Source organism: Spodoptera frugiperda, chromosome 12, assembly GCF_023101765.2.
Source record: "Spodoptera frugiperda isolate SF20-4 chromosome 12, AGI-APGP_CSIRO_Sfru_2.0, whole genome shotgun sequence".
NCBI classification, from domain to species: domain Eukaryota; kingdom Metazoa; phylum Arthropoda; class Insecta; order Lepidoptera; family Noctuidae; genus Spodoptera; species Spodoptera frugiperda.
Window position 1 is genome coordinate 11500352 of NC_064223.1, and position 20581 is coordinate 11520932.

At 36.5% G+C, this 20581-nt stretch overlaps 1 protein-coding gene across 1 annotated transcript in view; it reads right to left on the minus strand.

The window, feature by feature from the left end:
* The window catches only part of LOC118262451 (acetylcholinesterase), a 56458-nt gene extending 45339 nt beyond the window's left edge, over window positions 1-11119 (minus strand). Inside the window, exon 1 of the mRNA XM_035573808.2 lies at window positions 10975-11119. The gene's annotated coding sequence lies outside the window, so the exon portion shown is untranslated. The remainder of the gene's footprint in view (window positions 1-10974) is intronic.
* Window positions 11120-20581: the final 9462 nt, after the last annotated feature.

The following is a 20581-nucleotide window of genomic DNA, read 5'->3' on the forward strand; positions in this document are numbered from 1 at the left end:
CTTAAATACATCGAACAATAACCATTGACTCTAATTTCATAATCATTTTATGATGTTTATAATATGAGTTGTTAAGATAAAATTGGGATTATAAGTACTCTAGATGAAATCATTAACGAAAGTGTTAATCGATAAATGGTAGCAAAAAACGCCTAAAAAATTCACCTTTTTTAAAATATCAATCAACAACCAAACAGACAATCAACATAGTCCTGGAAATAGTTATACAAAAAGAACCTACACTTAAATATAATGCTGGACAAGAGGTCTCGGGTTTGATTCCTTTGTCGGGCAAAGTATTACTAGGCCAACTTTTCGATAATTTAGTAGCACGTAACCTGGAATTGTGCCTGGTATATGGTAATAGGCTTACAGATTAGATGGGACATATTAGATGAGACAAATGTTGAAAAGTGAGTGTACATTGTATGTACAGTGGCATTACGTGGCGTAATGTGCACTTCTGCCTACCTCTTCGGGAATATAAGAATGTGACGATATATTGCTATTGTATTACAACTTTCTTTATCAGAAACACTCATATCATATTAAATACTTCAAACATGTTGCCTTCAATCATTTCATGATCTCGCTACCATACAATTTACTCCTTTGAAATAGACGAGAGGGAACTTGAACGAGTGTCAATTAGAGCCTTGAATTCTCCACTAGTAAGTCCGCTGTACCGTCAATTCATGCCTAATATACTCGTAACTAGTCCTAAGGTACCCTGCTACCGACCGCTTTGAGTGGACCTCCTTTATAATGCATGTGTTGCCTTTTTCATAATGTTACTGGCCGTTTTTAGTGGTCAAATAATGTGTGTACCGTACCAAAAAAAAAAGAATGTGGTTTGGGAATAGAAAACGTGGACTTGAACGTAATAGTAAGTTATTTCGTTAGTTCGTTTTATTTTTTGTTTTTCTTCCTGTTGTGTAAGTAAAACTACATATTTTCAAAGTAAGAATGAAAGTGACTTAACAAAAAATTTCTGTAACATTAGATTTTATCATAATTATAAAATATACTCTACAACCAAAAAACTAATCCATAAACCTCGTAAAAATCAATCGAATCGGAATACGGAAGATATATACTAAAATGTATTCTATACTATAATTGTTTGAGACTTTCTGGCTCATTTCCCACAACTTGCAGTTTTTGAATTCGGTCACTTTCATTCTAAGGGTGCGATTTGTTACATATTTTTAATCTTTCCAAAAAGTTCGTTATACAAACAAAATAAAAAAAAAATGATAACAAAAAAAAATATTGTAATAAACAGATTGTCACTTTCAGATTCCAAAATCAAAATTCGAATAAAGCGAGCGGGGGCACGTCACACATCCATTATTTAATTTCGCGCGGAAAATTGGAAAACAAAAAAGTAACGCGTCACATATTATTAGAGCTAAATTAAAAATTATAAATCCCTTCGGTGTGTCGGGAACGGTCCCGTTTCGTACAAGGTCGCCGGATCACTGTGTCACGGAATAACGTATAGCCCTTAATGTGATAAAACCTTTTTAAATCGATATTTCAGAGGATGATGCTGCGAATTTTTTTGTATGTAATGTTTTCAAACTACGCTCGTTGTGGTGTCGTGAGACGGTGTTCCAAGTCATAACAAATGAAAAGAAATAGTGGTATTATGATTGAAAATATTATTTTCTTTAATACTGCTGTTGTTCTGAGGCAGTTAGCTCTTAGCAACATGAGCATAGATCAATATTAAACAAAATTAAAATTAGACATTCGCTACCTCAGTGAACATTTTCTGATACCAATTTTGAACTCTCTCACGTCTCTAAACACATCTCTTTCTCCTATAAACATTTGTGCTCTCTTATTCTAGGTAGATTTTCAACAAAATCACGCGTACACTTAGCAGAAATTATCCAAAAATCTAAATGATATCGGTGTTCCTCGAACCAACTCGGGTTGTCCGGACAGAATCGCGCCGTGTGTACCGCAGTGCGGCGTGTGCTGCGGCAGTGGCGCGGTCGCGACACAACCCTAGCGAATCAACTGGTTATTTGGCTCATATTTACATCGTTTATGAAGATACTGATATTCGACTATGGCTTTGAACTCAAGCACCTTCCAACACTAGCGCTCGATGAGTGTAATTGGCCGGAGAGAGCGCGGAATGTTCGTTGGATTCGAATGCTGTTCTGGTACATTCGATTTGTGGTCGTTTCTTGTTTTTTTTTTATGGTTTTAGTCTCTGGTACTTTTAATAAGTTTATTTCTTTTAAATATGATTCTAATGTATGGCATGGTTTCTGTCTTTTTTCTTTAAATTTTGACTATATATTTTTTGACATTATAATAATACTTGGTGGTCGGAAAAGCTCCATTTCAAGGTATTCCATAATTTTAAATAAGTGATATTCTAATAGCAAAATTTAAGTGGTACTGAGAAATCAGTTTTATTGAAGGCAAATGGAGAATTACAGGTATGTCCATGGCCAACAGAAGTCCATGAAATGTTACGAAGAATAATATAATGATCAATATGTACTAGTTGATACTCCAATGCCACACATTTTGCAAACGAATACTCCGATAATCGCAAACTGGTTTATATTAAAAAAAAAATTAAAACGTAGTTGTTTGTTGTCATTCGTTCCTTCAATCCAACAAGTTCACCAATAGATCTATGTTAAATGAAAAAAAAATTACGTCAGAAAAGCATCGATTGTGTTATGAGACGGTGCACGTTTGGTTGTGTTCAATTCCCGCACGGAACAACTATTAGTGCGATCCAAAAATTGTTGTTTCGGGTGTGGATGTCATGAGCATGTGAAATCGTATGTTTGTAAACGCACCCAGGGCAAAAGAGAAATTCCTCAAAGTTCCTTTAAAAAAAAATAGAAAATGTCATCAATACAACGGATTAATCATAACTTCAAATTATTATTCTATCTTTTTAAAAACCCACATCCAAAACCCTGTTCATACGAAAACATCCATAGAAAGAAAAACAAAATATTTCCAACACGAACTGATGATGGATTTACTTCGATCCTTGTAATAAAAAAGGTTCATATTCGGCAAATAAAACGTGATGTTTGGGCCTGTTCGGGTCTTAAGGTTAAGCTGTGTAAGGTACATGGTAGAAGGGCTTCCATACATCTGAATGAGTATTGTTATTAGAGATCAAGGGATTGGTTTTGGTTCCCAGCTCCTACACTATGTTTTACTGTAAGAATTCTGTCTCTCATTAACTAGAGTTTGTGTAAAAGTATTTACAAATAAAAATAATTAAGGTGAATATGGAAAGTGTCTTGCATTGTTTTATGATGTGGTATAAAAATGAGGTGGACCCAGGTTAGCTCCTTGCGGAAATTTTTGAAACAGAACTATTAGAGAGTTAGTTGACAATGAGAACAATGATACGGTTGAATTTAAGGTTCTAGATAAAATAGTATTTGATTTAAAACATAAGGAACCAAGCTAACTTTCAAACATTAACGAATTTAAAGTATAAATAATAGACATAACATTTCAATAACATAAAGAAAAAGAAACGAAAAAAAACCCTAAAACACCAAATTACGGCCATTACCATTTTAAGTCTTATTCCAAACACCGAAATAATATTACAAGTAAATTCGAACCTCGACATAGTTCTGATATCGAAATAAAGAAAGAAAAAAGCTATAATAAATGTTGGCAGGACTATCTACCCGCAAACAGATGATATATCGCTGCGACTCACGGAATCAGAAGGTCAAGTGTGGTTGAAGAAAGAGTCGCCAATGATTTCTGTGAACTGGAAACGACTTCATATTGTTGTTTGAGTATTGTTGGAATATTTTTTTTTTCAGTTAATGTTGCTTATAAGACAAGTAATGCTGATTATTCCAGTTCATAAATTTTAAAATGTTTATCAATTTATGTATTTTCCAATTGGAACTAAAAACCTCTTCTAATTCTACTGTGTAAATAGTAAAATCCAATAACTATTACTGTTCCATAGCAGTACAGTTCTGTAAACCAGCTAAGTAAGACAAGCTTCTAGTTGGAAATCAATTACATATACAAACATAAATACAATATCTCATCTTATAAAGAAAAAAAGACTACATATAAAACAATAACAGTAAACTTTCTTATTCAACCCCAAAAACGTATCCATAATCCAACCATCATACTCGTACTTGAAAGATAAACAAACAAATCAAACAAAGAAAAACATCTTCACATTAATTCCAAATTCCTTTTCCATTCAAACAACAATCGAAGTCGACATTTAACCTGAACTTTAAACAGACATAAACAATTCATCCTCGTCCTCCACAAAATGCGCTTTTTATTCAATGACCTTGAGATCGAAGAACGAAGCCACTTCCAGAAATTGTTGTTCCACGTAACGTTGGTCGGCAATCAGACGACTTTTCGTGGAAACAATGGTAAACTCCTTCAATGTCAGACGATAGTTACAACGTGGTGGTTAAGTGCTTCATACTTTACAATACCTAGAAATAATATGGCGATTCTTAATATTAGCTATAGTATTCGATAATGGATTAAGTCAATCATTGTTTTTTGTCATGTTTTAAGAAAAGGTTGATGATAACTAAGTCTAATCATTTTTCAAAGCCAAGGTCAAATAGACCGAGAAGGCACTTTTGAACGTCAAAGCAAATATTACAATATTAAAAAAAACTAAAGCTCTGTCTATCGATCAGTCCTCTAGTGAAGCTATTTGCTCGTTCCAAAATGTAGATTTCTATGGAGAAGAACGAGCAAGAAACTCCATAGGTTACTCTTTTTCAATCAGGTTCACAATACAATTCTTGGTTACATTGTTTCGTTGGTTCAATTATGTGAGAATAATGTAACACCAATATCCAGTTTTGTATAATACTCCGTGATACCCCTATTTTTCTCTCACTACAGCTTTCAAATCTAGAGCTATTTGTTGTTGAAAATCATATTTTTCTAACCCGTAACTCAAAACCTCTCCTGTGTCCACTAGGTCAACGAGGCAATTATGATACAACGTTCTAAGATATATCTAAAATCTTCAAGCAAAATCTCCAACCCTGTTTGTTTGCGTATTGAAAAACATCTAAAGAGTACTTCCGGAGCCCCGAGCATTGTTTACTAAAGAGTATCTATACAAACGTAAACAAATACGTTTTCATTAGGATCCTCTCAGTTTTCCGTCAGCTAGCTCGCTAATTGGTGTATCAGTTACAAGCAAATGCCGTGATTGGTCGACGTCGTTTTATTTAGTGAACTGCCCGTCGCATGGGAATAAAAAACGATAACTTGACTAGTGGTGTTGTTTACTTTGTATCGAGCTGCCTTTTATACACTGTTTTAGTTTATTTAGTATTAAAGTGCACATGTTTTAACTGGTCGGATGCAAACTTGTACTGTTTGAAATAAAAAGTAAAATAGAGGACAGCACTACTATTTTTTACAACGATGTTCCTTATTAAAAGCCTTATTACAAACATATATTTTTCCTGTAAGTCGCATTTGAAATACCTTCCGAAGTTTTTACGAACACACCCCTACAAATCTACCCACTCGTTTTGACGGGACTGTTAAAAACTCCTTATCATAACCTACGCTATAGTAAGAGCACTACAAAAGTAGGTCAAAGGAATAATAAAGTTTATTATCACGTAGCAATCAGCTGGCTGGCGATGCGTGGGCGTTCACCAAAATAAAGGCTGAGCGTGGGTGGAACGGGTTCAAGGTTCAGCCTTGCAAATATGGCCGATTTACATCACGTGGATAATATAAGAACTGTCATTTTGCAAGATGTACGCTAGAAAGAGCACTTTCTTCCCTCGAGTGGTGCCTCAGGAACTCCCACGTATCATTGTGTTAAGTTTATTTCGTATGTGAATGGATTTTTCTTTTAAGGACTTTGCTAAGAATTTGGACACCCACGTGATTTGTCAGCGTTCTCTTGTCATTGTGATGGAGCTATTTCTGTATATGTCCGTCAAACGCCTACGGATCTATATTGGGAACTGGTTCTTTCTTCAGGGGTTTATTGTTCCATGTCTTACATGTCCATGTCCTACATAAAGGAGATTCAACTAACCAGAACATTCTTCTCATTATATTATTGAAAGGATTGTTCGAATGATTTTGATTTATACCGCAAAAGAATATTAAGGCGTTATACCTAAACATTTGCTAAGACACATAAACTAAGACAGAGCTAAAATCGAATATAAAGGCGAATGTCTAAAATCAAACACAAATCCACAATCATTAATCATCCTTCAACCACCAAAACACAAACATCATCAATTAAGCTGATCACTGACAACTAACGCACACACGAACAATCCTTGAACAACTCATAAAGCAGGTGTTCCTCACTGATAAACAAAGCTAGCATAACTCAGGCGAAAACGACAAACACTGTAATGGCGGTGTTTAACAAATATTTGGACGGTAGGAACGTTGTTATATAAATGTCATGGTGAACGGTAATGAGGCTACGGAGCCGACACGGGGACGAAATATACGAATATTATGAGCTCTTGCAAACTGCAAGGCCGGGGATGAGTCAGCACCGACCTATGGAAGATTTAAGCTGAATTAGCTGTGCTTAATATCATGTTGATGACTGTCGTTGAAGAAATGGGGTGATTGTGTTTAAATGCTTGCTGTTTATTTAGTTAGGGTTCTGGTTGACAATTGACAATTTGAACGTGGTTTAAAAATTTAATAGATTTTTTTGTGAAACATTTTGTCATGCCTTTCTGCAATGTTTTCCACCATTTTTTTTTTTGTTTGTTGTCGTTATTTTGTTCCGTGATAATTATTGACAAGATGTTTTCAGAAAACGTATATATATTACAGAGTGTAAGCCAGTTTCAAGACGTTGTATCAAGCAAAAATATAATTGCATTTACATCTCTACTAATTCAAGGAAACAATAATTTCCATCTTCACCCAATAATATAGGTACTAAAGCTTTTACATAACTGACTAAAGAACAACAGACAGTAACAGACTGTCGATGAAGACAAATGGTTAAGTAGGGATCGTGAGACGGGAAGCGTGCCAGACAGACAAACAGACAGACTCAAGTGCATTGATAGAAGGCGGAAGAAATTGATAATATCTTAATAGTAAATAGACTATGGGTCCGCGAGCCAATGCAAACTTGCTAAAAAGTATCTAGTTCATTAATGATCCTAATGGAAATGAATAAAGCATTGGCTATGATAAGCCGAGCACTGCAGGTAAATAAGAAAGTTAAATAAGCTAAAGGCATAGTTAAACACCTAGAATCACTCTTTGTGGCAATTGTAAGAAAGCAAACTTCACAACTATCGGTGGCCGCAATTTGACGGAGCTTAACTCAGTTCCAGATGTATTATGAACTCAAAAAGACTGATCAAGAGCCTCAAGATCTTCTTAAGTAGTGTGTAATGAGCCCAAGTAAAAAACATATGAAGAATCAGCCATTTTTACTGAACACACCACGGACACATCTCAACTCAGCGGAAAACAGGTCAGGAAAAAAGAAAAATGAGACCTAGCTAAAACTGCGTAAGAGCTAACATAGTCCTACCTCCAACCAATACAATAAACACTACATTAAGTTAAGATTCCGGAAAATCCTAAACAAGTATTCCGTGCCCTCATTTCAAGTTGCCGGCAGTATTTTGGTCACGTAGCGGGCAAGCAACCCGCGAACTGAGTCTTAGTACGCTGAGCCTTTTAATGCAAACCGAATTTCGGGAAAAATCTACCGGAAAATAACAGAAATATGTTGGCCATGTTTCTCTGCGGAATATTACGGATGGATGTACTTACTGTTTTAAAAAGTAAAGTCTTTCACCTTCTATAAGTAACTATAAGTATTTATACTAAAGGCAGTAAATTCAAGGAACCACAATACGGATAAATTCCCTTCATCCGTTACGGATGCTTCAAGATGTCATATTAGTCTCGTATTTAATGGAGACTTAAAATTTCTAAATAAACATACACAATATTGTAAATGAATCCTTATTTAAGATTCCTAATTAAATAAATCAAAAATGAAAAACTTTGAAGATAAAATTTTACTTTATAACATTAACTTTGGAGAGCATTTGGAGAGCGAACCAACTGCTGGAAATAATGACTATATTTTATGATTGACTTATAAATCAGCCTATTAGTGGCCACTTCTGACCAAAGGCCTCTCTTCTCACACGGAGAAGGTTTGAGCATTAATCACCGCGCTTGCTCAAATCGAGTCGACGACTTTAAACTTATAATTAGAAATTATAAGCCCAGATTTCCTCACGACGTTTTCCTTCACCGTTTGTTAGTGGTGTCTAAATAATCTTAGGAAGTACATCTAACTCGGAAAAAGTCAAATTGATACTTGGTCACGTTGGTAGGTTTCGAACAATCTCATGTATAAGAAGCGGGCGTCTTTAACCACCGGACAACCATGTCATATCACAAAACAATATAAGGCAGAAGACCTACTTACAAAGCACAATTCCCAACTCTATCACCAGAAGTTAAAAAACCCAATAATAGAAGAAGCATTTCTAATAGCTGTTGGAGAACCTAAAGTGAAGGTTTACTTGGTTATAATATTTCAGTGTTTGCACGACTGAAGGTCAGTCATATCCCTCGGAAGCCGATATTTCAATAACCTGACCGTTGACAGCACGATGAGTGATGGAAAGGCGCCGGTAACTCGACTCATATTCGGATTAGGGTCCCGTGGATATGTATGTACGAGTATGTGTGTTACCAGCTACATGGTTGTGGTTTCGTCTGCGTGGATTTTGAATCTCGAAGGATGAAATTAATGTAAACTTTAGTATGGCGATTAATTAAATAAAAACCCGGTCTACTACTTACTAAATTAACTAAAAATCACGGTTTAGCTTTTCTTCATTAATATACGTGAATATTAATGGAGAAAAGCTCTACTAGTTTCGAGTCACCTGCTCATGGTGAAGAGTCCCTCTGTGACTCGAAACTAGTAGAGCTTTTCTCCATTAATATACGTGAGTAAACCGTGATTTTTATTTAATTTAATATGTCTCACGATAGTTATTATAAAAATATGGCAATTAAATTGGTTTTTTTAGTTGTCGAGTCTTTCATTGAATTAGGTACTGAACAACTTTATTTAATAATGAATTATGAAATTCCTAGACTAGTCAAAATACAGGATGGGCTTTTCACATAGAGTAAGTTTGGATAATTTAACATTACTTTCCCGAGATTGGTTTTGAAGCTGAAACCTTCAGCTGTACTCGAATATCGTAGTCTATTCCTGCTACAATATTCGATTCCGACTACTAAGTATATTTCTATTTATTAATTAAATAATTAAAGATGAATATAGCACATATACAGATGTACTTAACCATGCATTTTAATTATTTTTATAAACATTTTTGGTCGTTAAAGTTAGTGTCAGCAATAGTAATAAGAGCCACTGCTAAACAAGAGATCCCATTTTCATAACTATAGAGAAAATCTTACGAGGGACCACATAAGAAAAGTAATAGTAATAGTGGCCCCTGGCCTAACAAAAATATTTAATAAATAGTCCTTGTTCAAAAAAGGTTTTAAACCCTCGTTCTCAACCTATGTGTAGCAGTGTACATCTTGTAGCTAATATGATAATTGATAGCCCTGTTTAAATTGTGTGCAAAAACTTTCATCCTTAAATTGATAAAAATGTATAAGATAGCTCTTTAACACAATATTATGCCCAGTGTATGTCACTAAGCTCACCTGTACAAAATTACTGAAAAATAATTTCAGGAATAGGATTTTCCTGAAAAACGTGATATTTCGTGCCGCTGTCCCGTATATTCTCATCAATACCTTTTAAGATGTGAATAGCAATTACTCTACAACAAAATGATCATGATTAATATTCCTGTGTACCAAATAACTGCAGAATATGAATGTAGTGATACAATCATATCCCCAAAGTGTATCAGAGCGACGATTGGCTAAAATATTGTGCTAGTCGTTTGTCAAATGCTAACTACTACAGCCGGTACTCTTCCCCTTCGGACTGTTGCGACTGTGACGATTCAACTAACTGATATACTCTGTTATTTCAAGTCCTAATAATTTGAGAATCATGTGACACGTCTGTTTATACAGAAAAGGTAAGTAGAGATGCTTTTGGATACGCCTGTCAGTTGTATTGGCTTTGTAAGTAATCTTTTGCAACCAGGTACATGATTAGTAGCTAAATTACTTATATTATAATTAATGCTTAATTGTTTATCCAAATTCAGAACATTATAATGCTGATTAGCAATAATTATGTAGTAATTACAACGTTTCAATATCAATAATAACGCTCAGCTAATATCAACCTTAAAAATGACTCCCAACTTCTATTAAAACCTGCCGATAATAACATACACATCACCGATAAAGATTACTGGATGTGACCTCTAACAAATGCATAATAAAACATTCCGCGGCCATAAAAACAGTCCGCGGAAACAAAGAACTCATGGTGCGCTTACGGAACAAGGTCGAGGCTTTCAGGACAATTATGACAAAATGACAGCGCTCGTACGAACGCTTAGGCCGTGGGATAACAGCGTATTGTGACACCCATTTCAGCCTCCAACATCAACCACCCCCAACAAAGTCCTTGGCTTGACCGTGAAAAAATACCCAACTACGTACGAAGTAAGAACTCCCTTCTCTCTCGTAACAATACCACTTCCGCGAAATTAAACTCCGTGGCGAAATTCGTAGGATCCCAAACGCATTGTTTTCTACGCCAGTGCTACGCCGCTACGGGAACGTGTGGCCGCGTAGCGACTAATTACAATTTTTCGCCAGTTACCGCGGTTCTGCTCGGATGGGATGTCGATACGATCTCGTCGTTAATTAGTTAATATTATATAACTTTCATCTCGATCTCACTCCTGAAGGTCCTGAAAAAAACCGGAAAACATGCGGAACCGATCCTTTTTGAAAAAAGAACCTTACCTGATATAGATGTCTCGTTCCCACGGATTGAAGGTCGGAGTGTCAGTGTTTGTAGTGTACGGGCACTGATGCACTCGCGGTCGCGTGCGGCTGCTGCGAGCGCTGGCAACTCACTGACTGGGCCCGGCCAGGAGCCCCGCCGCCCGCGCCCCGCGCCGCACCCCCGCGCCCTAGCGGATAAACAACGTGCATTGTGGGCCCGATCTGTGGGCCTAGCCTGCTCCACACACACATGCAAAGCTCTCGCGAGATCCTCTCCTAGTCACCTCACCATTGCGCGCTCTTCGAACAATACACGCTAACCGTACTGTGCCAAACAAGCAATGTATGCTACAAACGTAACTAAGCGATGTCATCAAAGCAAAGCATAATGGTTATCAAATAAATTTTCCGCCCAGATAGTAAGTCTAGCGTTATAGATTTTGGATTTAAGTTCCATGATTGCACAGATCGGGGACAATGATAGGTACAAGTACGATATTGGGGCTTAGGTGGGTGATATTGGGGGGAGGTTCGGTCGAATGGTCAGTCGGTACCGAGACCGACGTACGTACAGTATTGGCAATCAATTAAAATGCATGATAGTGCAAACGGTACGTAGTATATGTAGGTGTGTACAAAGAGGGTGTGTCTCAGTATGGAGATACGCATTTGTGTTCGGTAATGCCGGTACACTACTATAAGCGAGAGCGAATGAAACATTCATATCGCCGGGAAATGTTAGCTTTTGCAGTCGTAAGAGGGGAAAGCGAACACCTCTCGTGGAACTTGTCATTTGTATCTCTAACATGAATGTTAAATGTCGCAAATTCATTTCAACAACGTGCTTACTCGTACTAAACTTGTGGAGAAATTTTCCAGGAGGACTTCCCAGACATTAGTGAAGGTCACAGTATTAGTGAGTACGGGTAACTTTGATACTCAAGAAGTTCTTGCCGCTCTGTGATCGATACTCATATCTAATCATATTATTTTTGAAAGATAAAAAATGGCAAAATATTTCTAACCTTGTACTGTCAATGACTTGATATTACAAGGTTAGCAATATTGACACTTCACACTTAGCGATAAAACAAATCTATACATCTTTGTATATTTTTATAATAACTATCGTGAGACATATTACTGAAAATTATTAAGTCTCTTTGTGACTTAATAATTTTTCTCTATTAATGTACCTGAGTAAACCGTGATTTTTATATAAGTATAACCTTTGTTTTTAAAGCCCGGAAAATTTGACAAGCTTGTAAGCTTGTACCTGTAGGTTTTGGAGGGATTTACAGACTGTTTACTTAAACTAAACGTCATATAAAACTAAAAGCATTGGTTCCACTAATTGGAAACAAAATACTTGTAGCGACAATATTTCACCCAACAACTATCCTGGAATATCAACGTCTTACACAGCTCAACTATATCGAATAACATAGTTGGAAAACTGTAGATTTCTACGGTCTTATACAACCTTGGCCAAAAGTATTAAGCACTTATGTACTCGCATAATGTTTTTTAGAATTACAAAATTGAACAGAAACAAAACAATTTGTATCGATTAATATTCTACCACTACACTCAAAGAATTGCCAGATCCGAAGCTGCGGGTTACCTAGCGGGTTTACCGGGGCTCCAACTAGAAAAGCAGGAGTAGGAACGGGGCGGTTTTTAGTCAGTAAGAGTCTGACACTTGCTCTCGCCCCGCCCAAGGTGGGAGAGGTAATTGGATGATTTTACCCCCTTACAAAAAAACACTCAAAGAATGAAATAATGTCTCCAAAATTCCAGACGAAGGGATGAGAATTTTCCAACTTAAGGTCGGAAAAGTGTTCAATGATTGTAGAATTCCACAAATCGACCCGTTTCCAATGCAACAAGCAAGGCCAGTTTATTTCGAAACATGGTCACGCATAAATTAGATAAAAATAAAAAAGGTTGATATCTGTTCTGTATTTATTTGCGAGTTAGGAACAGGGTAGAAAGAGATAGAATAAGAGAGAGATGGACGATCCTGGTGCACCGGGGGACGGTTCATACTGCCTCTATACATTTGTACGAGAATTTATTTTACTTTTTTTACACAATAGAGTCGGGGTGGATTGATTTGCATCAATAAATTGCTCTGAATTGAGCTTTTATGATGTGTACGTATGAAGCATTATTCATGTATTTTTTCATTAGGTAGAACATTATTTAATGACATCAAGCGTTCGCCTTTTAATCTTCGAAGGGGTAGGCAAAGGTGCACAAATGGATTGGAGGTTACATTTTCATATTTATCAACGAGTAGTTTATCATGTATGCAGTCCCTTAAACGATTTATATTTTCATAACACCCGCGGAAATAGCAGGCAATTAACTTTAAGTTGACACAAATGACGCTAGGTTCCACCCTTTAAAATGACCATCAAGCCACACATAACAATAATCTCCAAACCATACAAAGGTAACCACAAAATGGCCATAATGAAGATCACAACACAACACACTGAATTAGAAACAGGGTGCTATTATGTAGTCCAATTACGATTCAATTGAGCCGGTCAGGTAACGGGGCACATGCATAATTTGCTGGACGCCGCCGCGGGCTGCCCGCGTCACAATGAGACGAGATGAAACTTTGTTATACACGAACCCAATACCTTTCGTGTGATATCTGATAGTGTTGGTTCGCTGAACATATTTCTGGAGAGTATTTTGTGTCAGTATAGTTTGATAAATGTGGTTTGTTGATGCATTGCGTATTTGCAGTAATATAGTATATTTTCGGAACCGATACGACCTTTAAACCTTCAAGTAAAGAGCGTATTCCTTTTAAAAGGCCGGCAACGCACCTGTGACTCCTCTGGTGTTACGGGTGCCCATGGCTGGCGCTGATCGCTTACCATCATGTGACCCACCTGCTCGTTTGCCCTCAATTCCATAAAAAATATATAAATACGTCATTCACATCTTCTCTCTTTTTATTTATCTGCTTAATGATTTGAGCGTTATACAGAGTAAACGATCGATTTCGATTCCTTGGCACCTAAATAAATAATTTTCTTTATTTCTTTTTTATGCATCTGGTGAACTATAACCAGTTTCATAGACTATGAAATATATGCAGGACGCATAAAAAAAAAACATGTTCTTCATCTTACAATGATGATACAGACGTACAACGTACCGTGACGTACATCCACTACATTCACTACTTACTACCAGAAATGTTAGCTCAATTTGCCATTTGATAAATATATAATTCTTCGAACCGGTCGCAGCGACACCATGTTGTCAGGCTCGCGTTTAGAGGAAACCTTTATTATTGACTTTTTGGAGATGTAGGTCCATGTGTATGCTAGTTTATTTATCGTCTTCTGTGTATTATTGTAACGTAATACTGATTTTATTCATTTAAAAACGCATTTCTTTCGAATAAACATATCTTAAATTACTTCGAGTCCAAAGTCTAAGCATTTATTTCAATTAACCGTTAATTAAGCAGTTTTGAAACGTCAAATTGAATTGTCCGTCAGTCAGTCAGTGATGCTAGGTGCTCATTCCAAAGTGTAAAGTAATAACTTTGTTAAAATCAAACTCCATATCTTAATACTCCAAAGAGGTAAATTATTTCTATGAAATATAATTAAATTCTCCACTTATCAGGTATTTTAAGTGTTTTTTTTTATGCCTGTATTACCTCTGTAGTACCTTTGTTCCATTTCAAAAAAGTAGTAATACCAAAATTCCGTAGCCTGTATCGTGTGCCGCATATAAAGATACGGTCACAAGTTGCTCGCCATGTATTTTTCAGTAGAGCAGTAACTTCAAGTTTACCTTCCAAGAACCGGCTAAGAATAATATTATTGTGTGTTATTAGTGATTTGAAGAAATATCGTTTTATATCGATCCGCGAGGTTAATTGTCATGTAGACAACTTGTGTGTTCGGAGACTGAAATGTGTTTATGAATGACTATATTTTATTTATTTAAGCTTAATGCATGGTATACATATCGTCACACCCTTTAATCCCCGAAGGGGTAGCTAGAGGTGCATGGTACAAAGGCGGACATAATGCCACAGGCATTTTTCTTTCTTTTATTTCATTTGAATGTATCTGCTTACGATATTTAATACTTCATACATTCTATTTGTGGCATAATGTATATGTACAAAGACTGCCATAATTTTGAAATCAAAAACAAGTAGAACGATCGTGATTTTGATAGATAATCATAATACATAGTTTTTCCATATAAAATCAAAATAATTTCCAATTTAATGACCGAATTATCTCAAAATCACTTTATTACCTTTAATATATTTGTGTCTTCAGTTTTTTTGTAATAATAGTAATCTTCACTTAGATATTACAATAATCATCTTAAAAATAAACATTTATTTCTCATGAAAGTGAATCATTATAATTTTTATAGTTATAAACGTATTTCCAACCTCAAAATATTATATTCACAAAAAAAAACCTATGATTAAATATATATTTCCACAATTCCCTCATAGTAGACACTACACCAGATACAATGACGCAAGCAACATCTACACTACACAAACAAACATACACACACAAAAAGTTTTTCCATCTGATAGCCAAGAGCCACACAGATACCATGAAGCCACGTTCGATAGCACAACGTGAGCGTCACGTAAACGGCTCCACGTTAAACTTTAACCGACTGCAGTGCGGTGCGCAACACGACGAATTAACAAGAATGCCTCCCAACTTTGTGGGCCAGTGATGACACGGCCCGGTCGGCAATGCACCTGCATATGTACATGTTATTTTTGATAACGACCGCGTCGAACTGTTCTTTGATAATGGGATCTTGATAAACAAACGTTCAATGAGAAGGTTTATAGTGATCTGTGAAACGTGATTGACTTGTATTGCATTAGTGAGAAAAAAATCTGATATTGGGTTCGAATGAAATATCATAGGGTTACTGGTTTTTGAAAATACTTTGTGGATCCGTGTTATAACATTAAAAGGTCACTCTTATTACATGAGACTTACTTATAACATATCTAAAGAAAAATGAGTGTAACATTTCATGATGTACACCTTTGCTACTTGCACCTGCTACCAAAGCTTCATCTCATTATATGCAAAAACAACTTCCAGACACACTTATTCTCATTTTCATCTCATTCAGACTTTATTCTCTCCATTCAGAGATTCTTCTCATCCCGAGTATCACGTTTCATAACCGTGATATTTCACAAACAAATTACTATAGAAACGAGCACTATAAGACATTCACTTTAATATGTTCAAAATAGCAGCATTTAATAACATTTCACATAAAAATCTGGGTAATAAAGTTTATGACTGCACTTTGCTACGGCGTAGCGTCGTAGCACCGTAGCGGCGTAGCAAATACGTAGCACTTTACTACGACAGACGGTTGAACTGTTTTTATGAGAGTGTTACGTTTTGTCTACAAATTGTGTTTCGTGTAAATATATGGAAATAATGGTTCTATGTTGTCAAGAGACTTATGTTCTTTTATTTGAGAAAAAAAGAGAATTTTCTTTATTGAGTTACTTTAGTAAACTGTCAACGATAGAATGTTATAACTCGCAAATTATACTTTCAGAAATGTGTTAAAATCTACAAATTATTCCACGATAACTATTAAAATAAACACATATTCAATTCAACTAGCCCATAAATTAAACGGCACATACAATAAATGTCACGTAGCCCAAAAATTCATATTGTAATCGGGTATTCCAAAAACGTTTCGTATTATGCGAGAACAATGCGAATGCATAATGAAATATGATATATCCGGGAAAGCTGAACTATTCCTTTGTTCCATCGCGGACTACGGACCGGGGAAATTAATTAATAAACAGCATAATTCTAAACAGTAAAATGCACATCGCAATAGGAATACAATGAATTTGAAGCACAAAGCAACGGCGAACGTTATTAACGTTTCCAATTCAATCTGCTTTTTACCAGACAAAAGGTTTTAGGGTTGGGGCTGTGTTCATACCAGAAGTTTGGTATCGGCCTTAAGTATGTATTTTCGGCCTAGACTTCGGTTTCAGCTTAATTAAGTGTGGGAAAACCATACTTCGGCACGAATGGGACAGCTCGACCGGAGTGATATCACGGAAAACGTACGTGAAACAACGCTTGCGTTGTGTTGTATAAGTGAGGTTACAGGAGACCTAATTACCCCTCTTTCCAATCTTCCTAATCCCCGAGTCCCCACAGCCCTTAAATTTCTAACCCCCAAAAGGTGGCGTATTTCGAGTGTCTATGGGCGGCGGCGTTTGCTTACCATCAGGTGACCCGCCTGCTCGTTTATCGGCTTATAGTATAAAAAAACTAAGCTGAAAACCAAAAAAAGTTTTAAGTAAGTACTAACGAAAACTAGGTTACCGAAATTTAATTAGAGTTAATAATACCTTCGAGGTATGAAGTCAAAACATCTGCAGCGTCGCACTTACTTCCAAGCAAACTAAATATACTTGGGACTAACTTTACACATTAATATAATAAACACACTGTACACAATAGCAACTGCCATATACAATCTTTTTTATTTACAAACTAACAAAATTTTACGAATCTAGCGCTTATTAGTAAGATTTTAACGTCATAAACATCATTAGATTGAATCACAGTCTATTGCTAGATTACGGGCCTCCTCTACATCAGAGGGTTTGATATAATCTGTAAAGACCAAAACACATATAAGAAGTACGGCTCCGTCTCGGCTTCGACACAGCGTGGTTGCTAATTGTGGCTATCGCTAGGTGCCAGCATGCTTACGGCGCGCCGACTGCGAGCTGAAAGCGCGCGATGCGATGATGTTTCACTAGCGCCTGGCGGGCGCTCATCATCATCAGCAGTAAGACGTCTACTGATGAACAAAGGCCTACCACTTAGTCGTCCACATAGAACGACAAGCCGCCACCTGCATCCACTGGTTCCCCGCGACTCTGACGATGTCATCGATCAATTTCAAAATGGGTCATTTTGAGAAGAACACTTGCGGCAACTCTAATACGTAATATACAAAAAAGTAAACGCCCTTGACGTAATTTTATCTTACTTTAGTTATATGTACTTATCAATTTAACTTTAAGCAAGTTGATTGAAATAAAACCGGATTAATCAACAAGGTCGATGAACGATCGCGATGTCTATACCGAAATGTCAGAAAAGTTTTCTAATTTTGCGCGACGAATCGTAGATAAGCGTTGTATTAATAGAATTTCTTACATGACACACTAATTATTTTGTTTACAAAGTTTATTATTAGAGCGATCACAAGTCACTGCTTTAAATAAATTTGCCAGAATAATGTCAGTCTTTGCTATATCTGTAATGAAAGTTCTATACAATGTTTGACATCTTGTGTTTTGGGTTTATCGTAGAATAAAAATAGATATTTAAGTAAAGTATTGCTTTTTTATGGAGGAAAATCATGTAGTGGCTTCCCTCGCTTCGAGCGAGTTGAGAGGAGCTGTTAGACTCTTACTGACTAAAAACCACCCCGTTCCTACTCCTGCTTTACGAGCCAGATAGGCTCACCCACTATTATATGGAACTTATAACACGAATGGTGAAAAGTAGATGTACATTGTACAGTGGCAGTAAGAGTAGGACACTCCCTGTCGCCTCAAACAAGGTGGGGGAAGACATCGGATCATTTTCCCTCCACAATAGATCCACGTAATATTGGCAATGAACGAGAACTACCAAATTGATCAATGACCAGTGAGTGCAGACAAGATATTTTGATCCGCTGCTCTTAAGTTCAATAAAACATCCATCCTCTTATTTTCTTCGAAACCATACATAAATGCATTATCGCCTTTGTAATACATCGACGCTCCCACATCACTACAGCGTTTAATTAAAAAATACTCCATGCAAAACTATAACTGCAGAGTGAAATGAAAATATTTAATATTCCCTACTGGAGCGAGTTTGCAGCGCAATTCATTATCTCCACCATTTCAATTACTGTACACCTGTGCTTTTGTACGGGATTTCGTTGCAGGAATGTTTATTATATGGATAGTGTATTTAGTGGTATATTGCTTTTTGGAGGTTGTTTTTTTTCTTGCCCTTTTCTTAGGTAGGTTAGGATTGTTTAAAATTTGCTGGGTTAGAAGATTGTCAGTAGTTAGAAAAAGCGAGGGTCGTCTAATTACCTGAAACACCAGAGGCGTTACAAGTGCGTTGCCGTTTGGGGGCTTGGTATTTAAGGGTTGTTGGTGAATCGGGGATTGGGAAAGGGGGTAATTGGGCATTCGGTAACCACTCACACAACGCAAGCGTCATATCAAGTCGGTTTTCTGTGAGGCCGTCGAGTTAATCTGGTCAAACAATATACACATAATAAGAATGTGGTGCTTCCTAACCGATACTTCTCAGCATCTCTATACTCTTGAAACAAAAATGTGACAAAACAAACTGCAACTAAATTCTAGTAAACTACAGAAAACAAGATTAAAACATGTTGCATAATCCAATAGATTCAGCATAAAACACGAACGAACAACACACTAACAGACTCCATATAATTACAGATATGCATTTATCGAGTAACGAGAATGAAACAATTCTATTTCAAAATCAAATTGAATCGCAACCGTTTTCCACGTGAATAGGTCGTCCAATTTATCCAGAGCTTAGGTACGTTGCCGGGCTTTCAATTTGCGCTTTGTGCGGGGGCTAGGGGAGGTCAGCTTACGTTGGACGCTCACTGAATCAGCCCCTGGCTATTGGTAGGGTTTCTTCCACTTTTTATTCAACGCAGTCAGCGTTTTAGTTAAAATAATGATGATTTAATGATACTGGGGTGAGATTGAGAATGGGTATTGTACTTCTTCTAGTGATTATGTTGAATCTTTTAGTATGGTGCCTTAAGGAAATTGGTTGGTTGTGAATGTCATCTTCGTTGCCTAAATCTATTCTATACTACGAGTAATCAGGAAAGTTCCACATTAAACACTGAGAGCTATAACTATAGAGTAGCCTACAAAAAAAAAAGATGAAAAAATTAAATTGTAACAAAAATCCTATGTAAATAACGTGAAGAGAAGCCAGACGCGAAACTAGTATAGTTTAAAGTAAATCAATTACAACCTACGCAGCTGTTCACACAATTATAGAGTCGAATGAATTTTACATTGGATTTATTGAATGTAAAGGGAATACGCAATTACAGGCTCCGACTGTAGCCCGAGTTGTCGACGAGCGTTGACCGCACGCCCGTCAACTACTGATTTCACCACAGTCGTAATTGATTGATTTACTCGTCAATTATGGCAACAGACCGCATCAAACGCGGTCGGAACCGTCACTCCATCCAGTCCACTGTCCAACGTTGGACCCTCAATTATGTCATAAACATTTATTTATTCGAAATTAGTATTCATTGTTGACTTGAATTTAGTATTCTTGTTTTATATTTCTTTTGATTTCTTTCTACATTTCGACCATACACATTATTGGGTGTACTTAAGTGAAAAATAAGGTAGTCATGGCCGATCAATAGTTAATTCACTTTATTCCTACAAGTAAATACGCAGATTATACCAAGTATTCATACTTGGTACATTATTTTGAGTTTCGCATAAGTA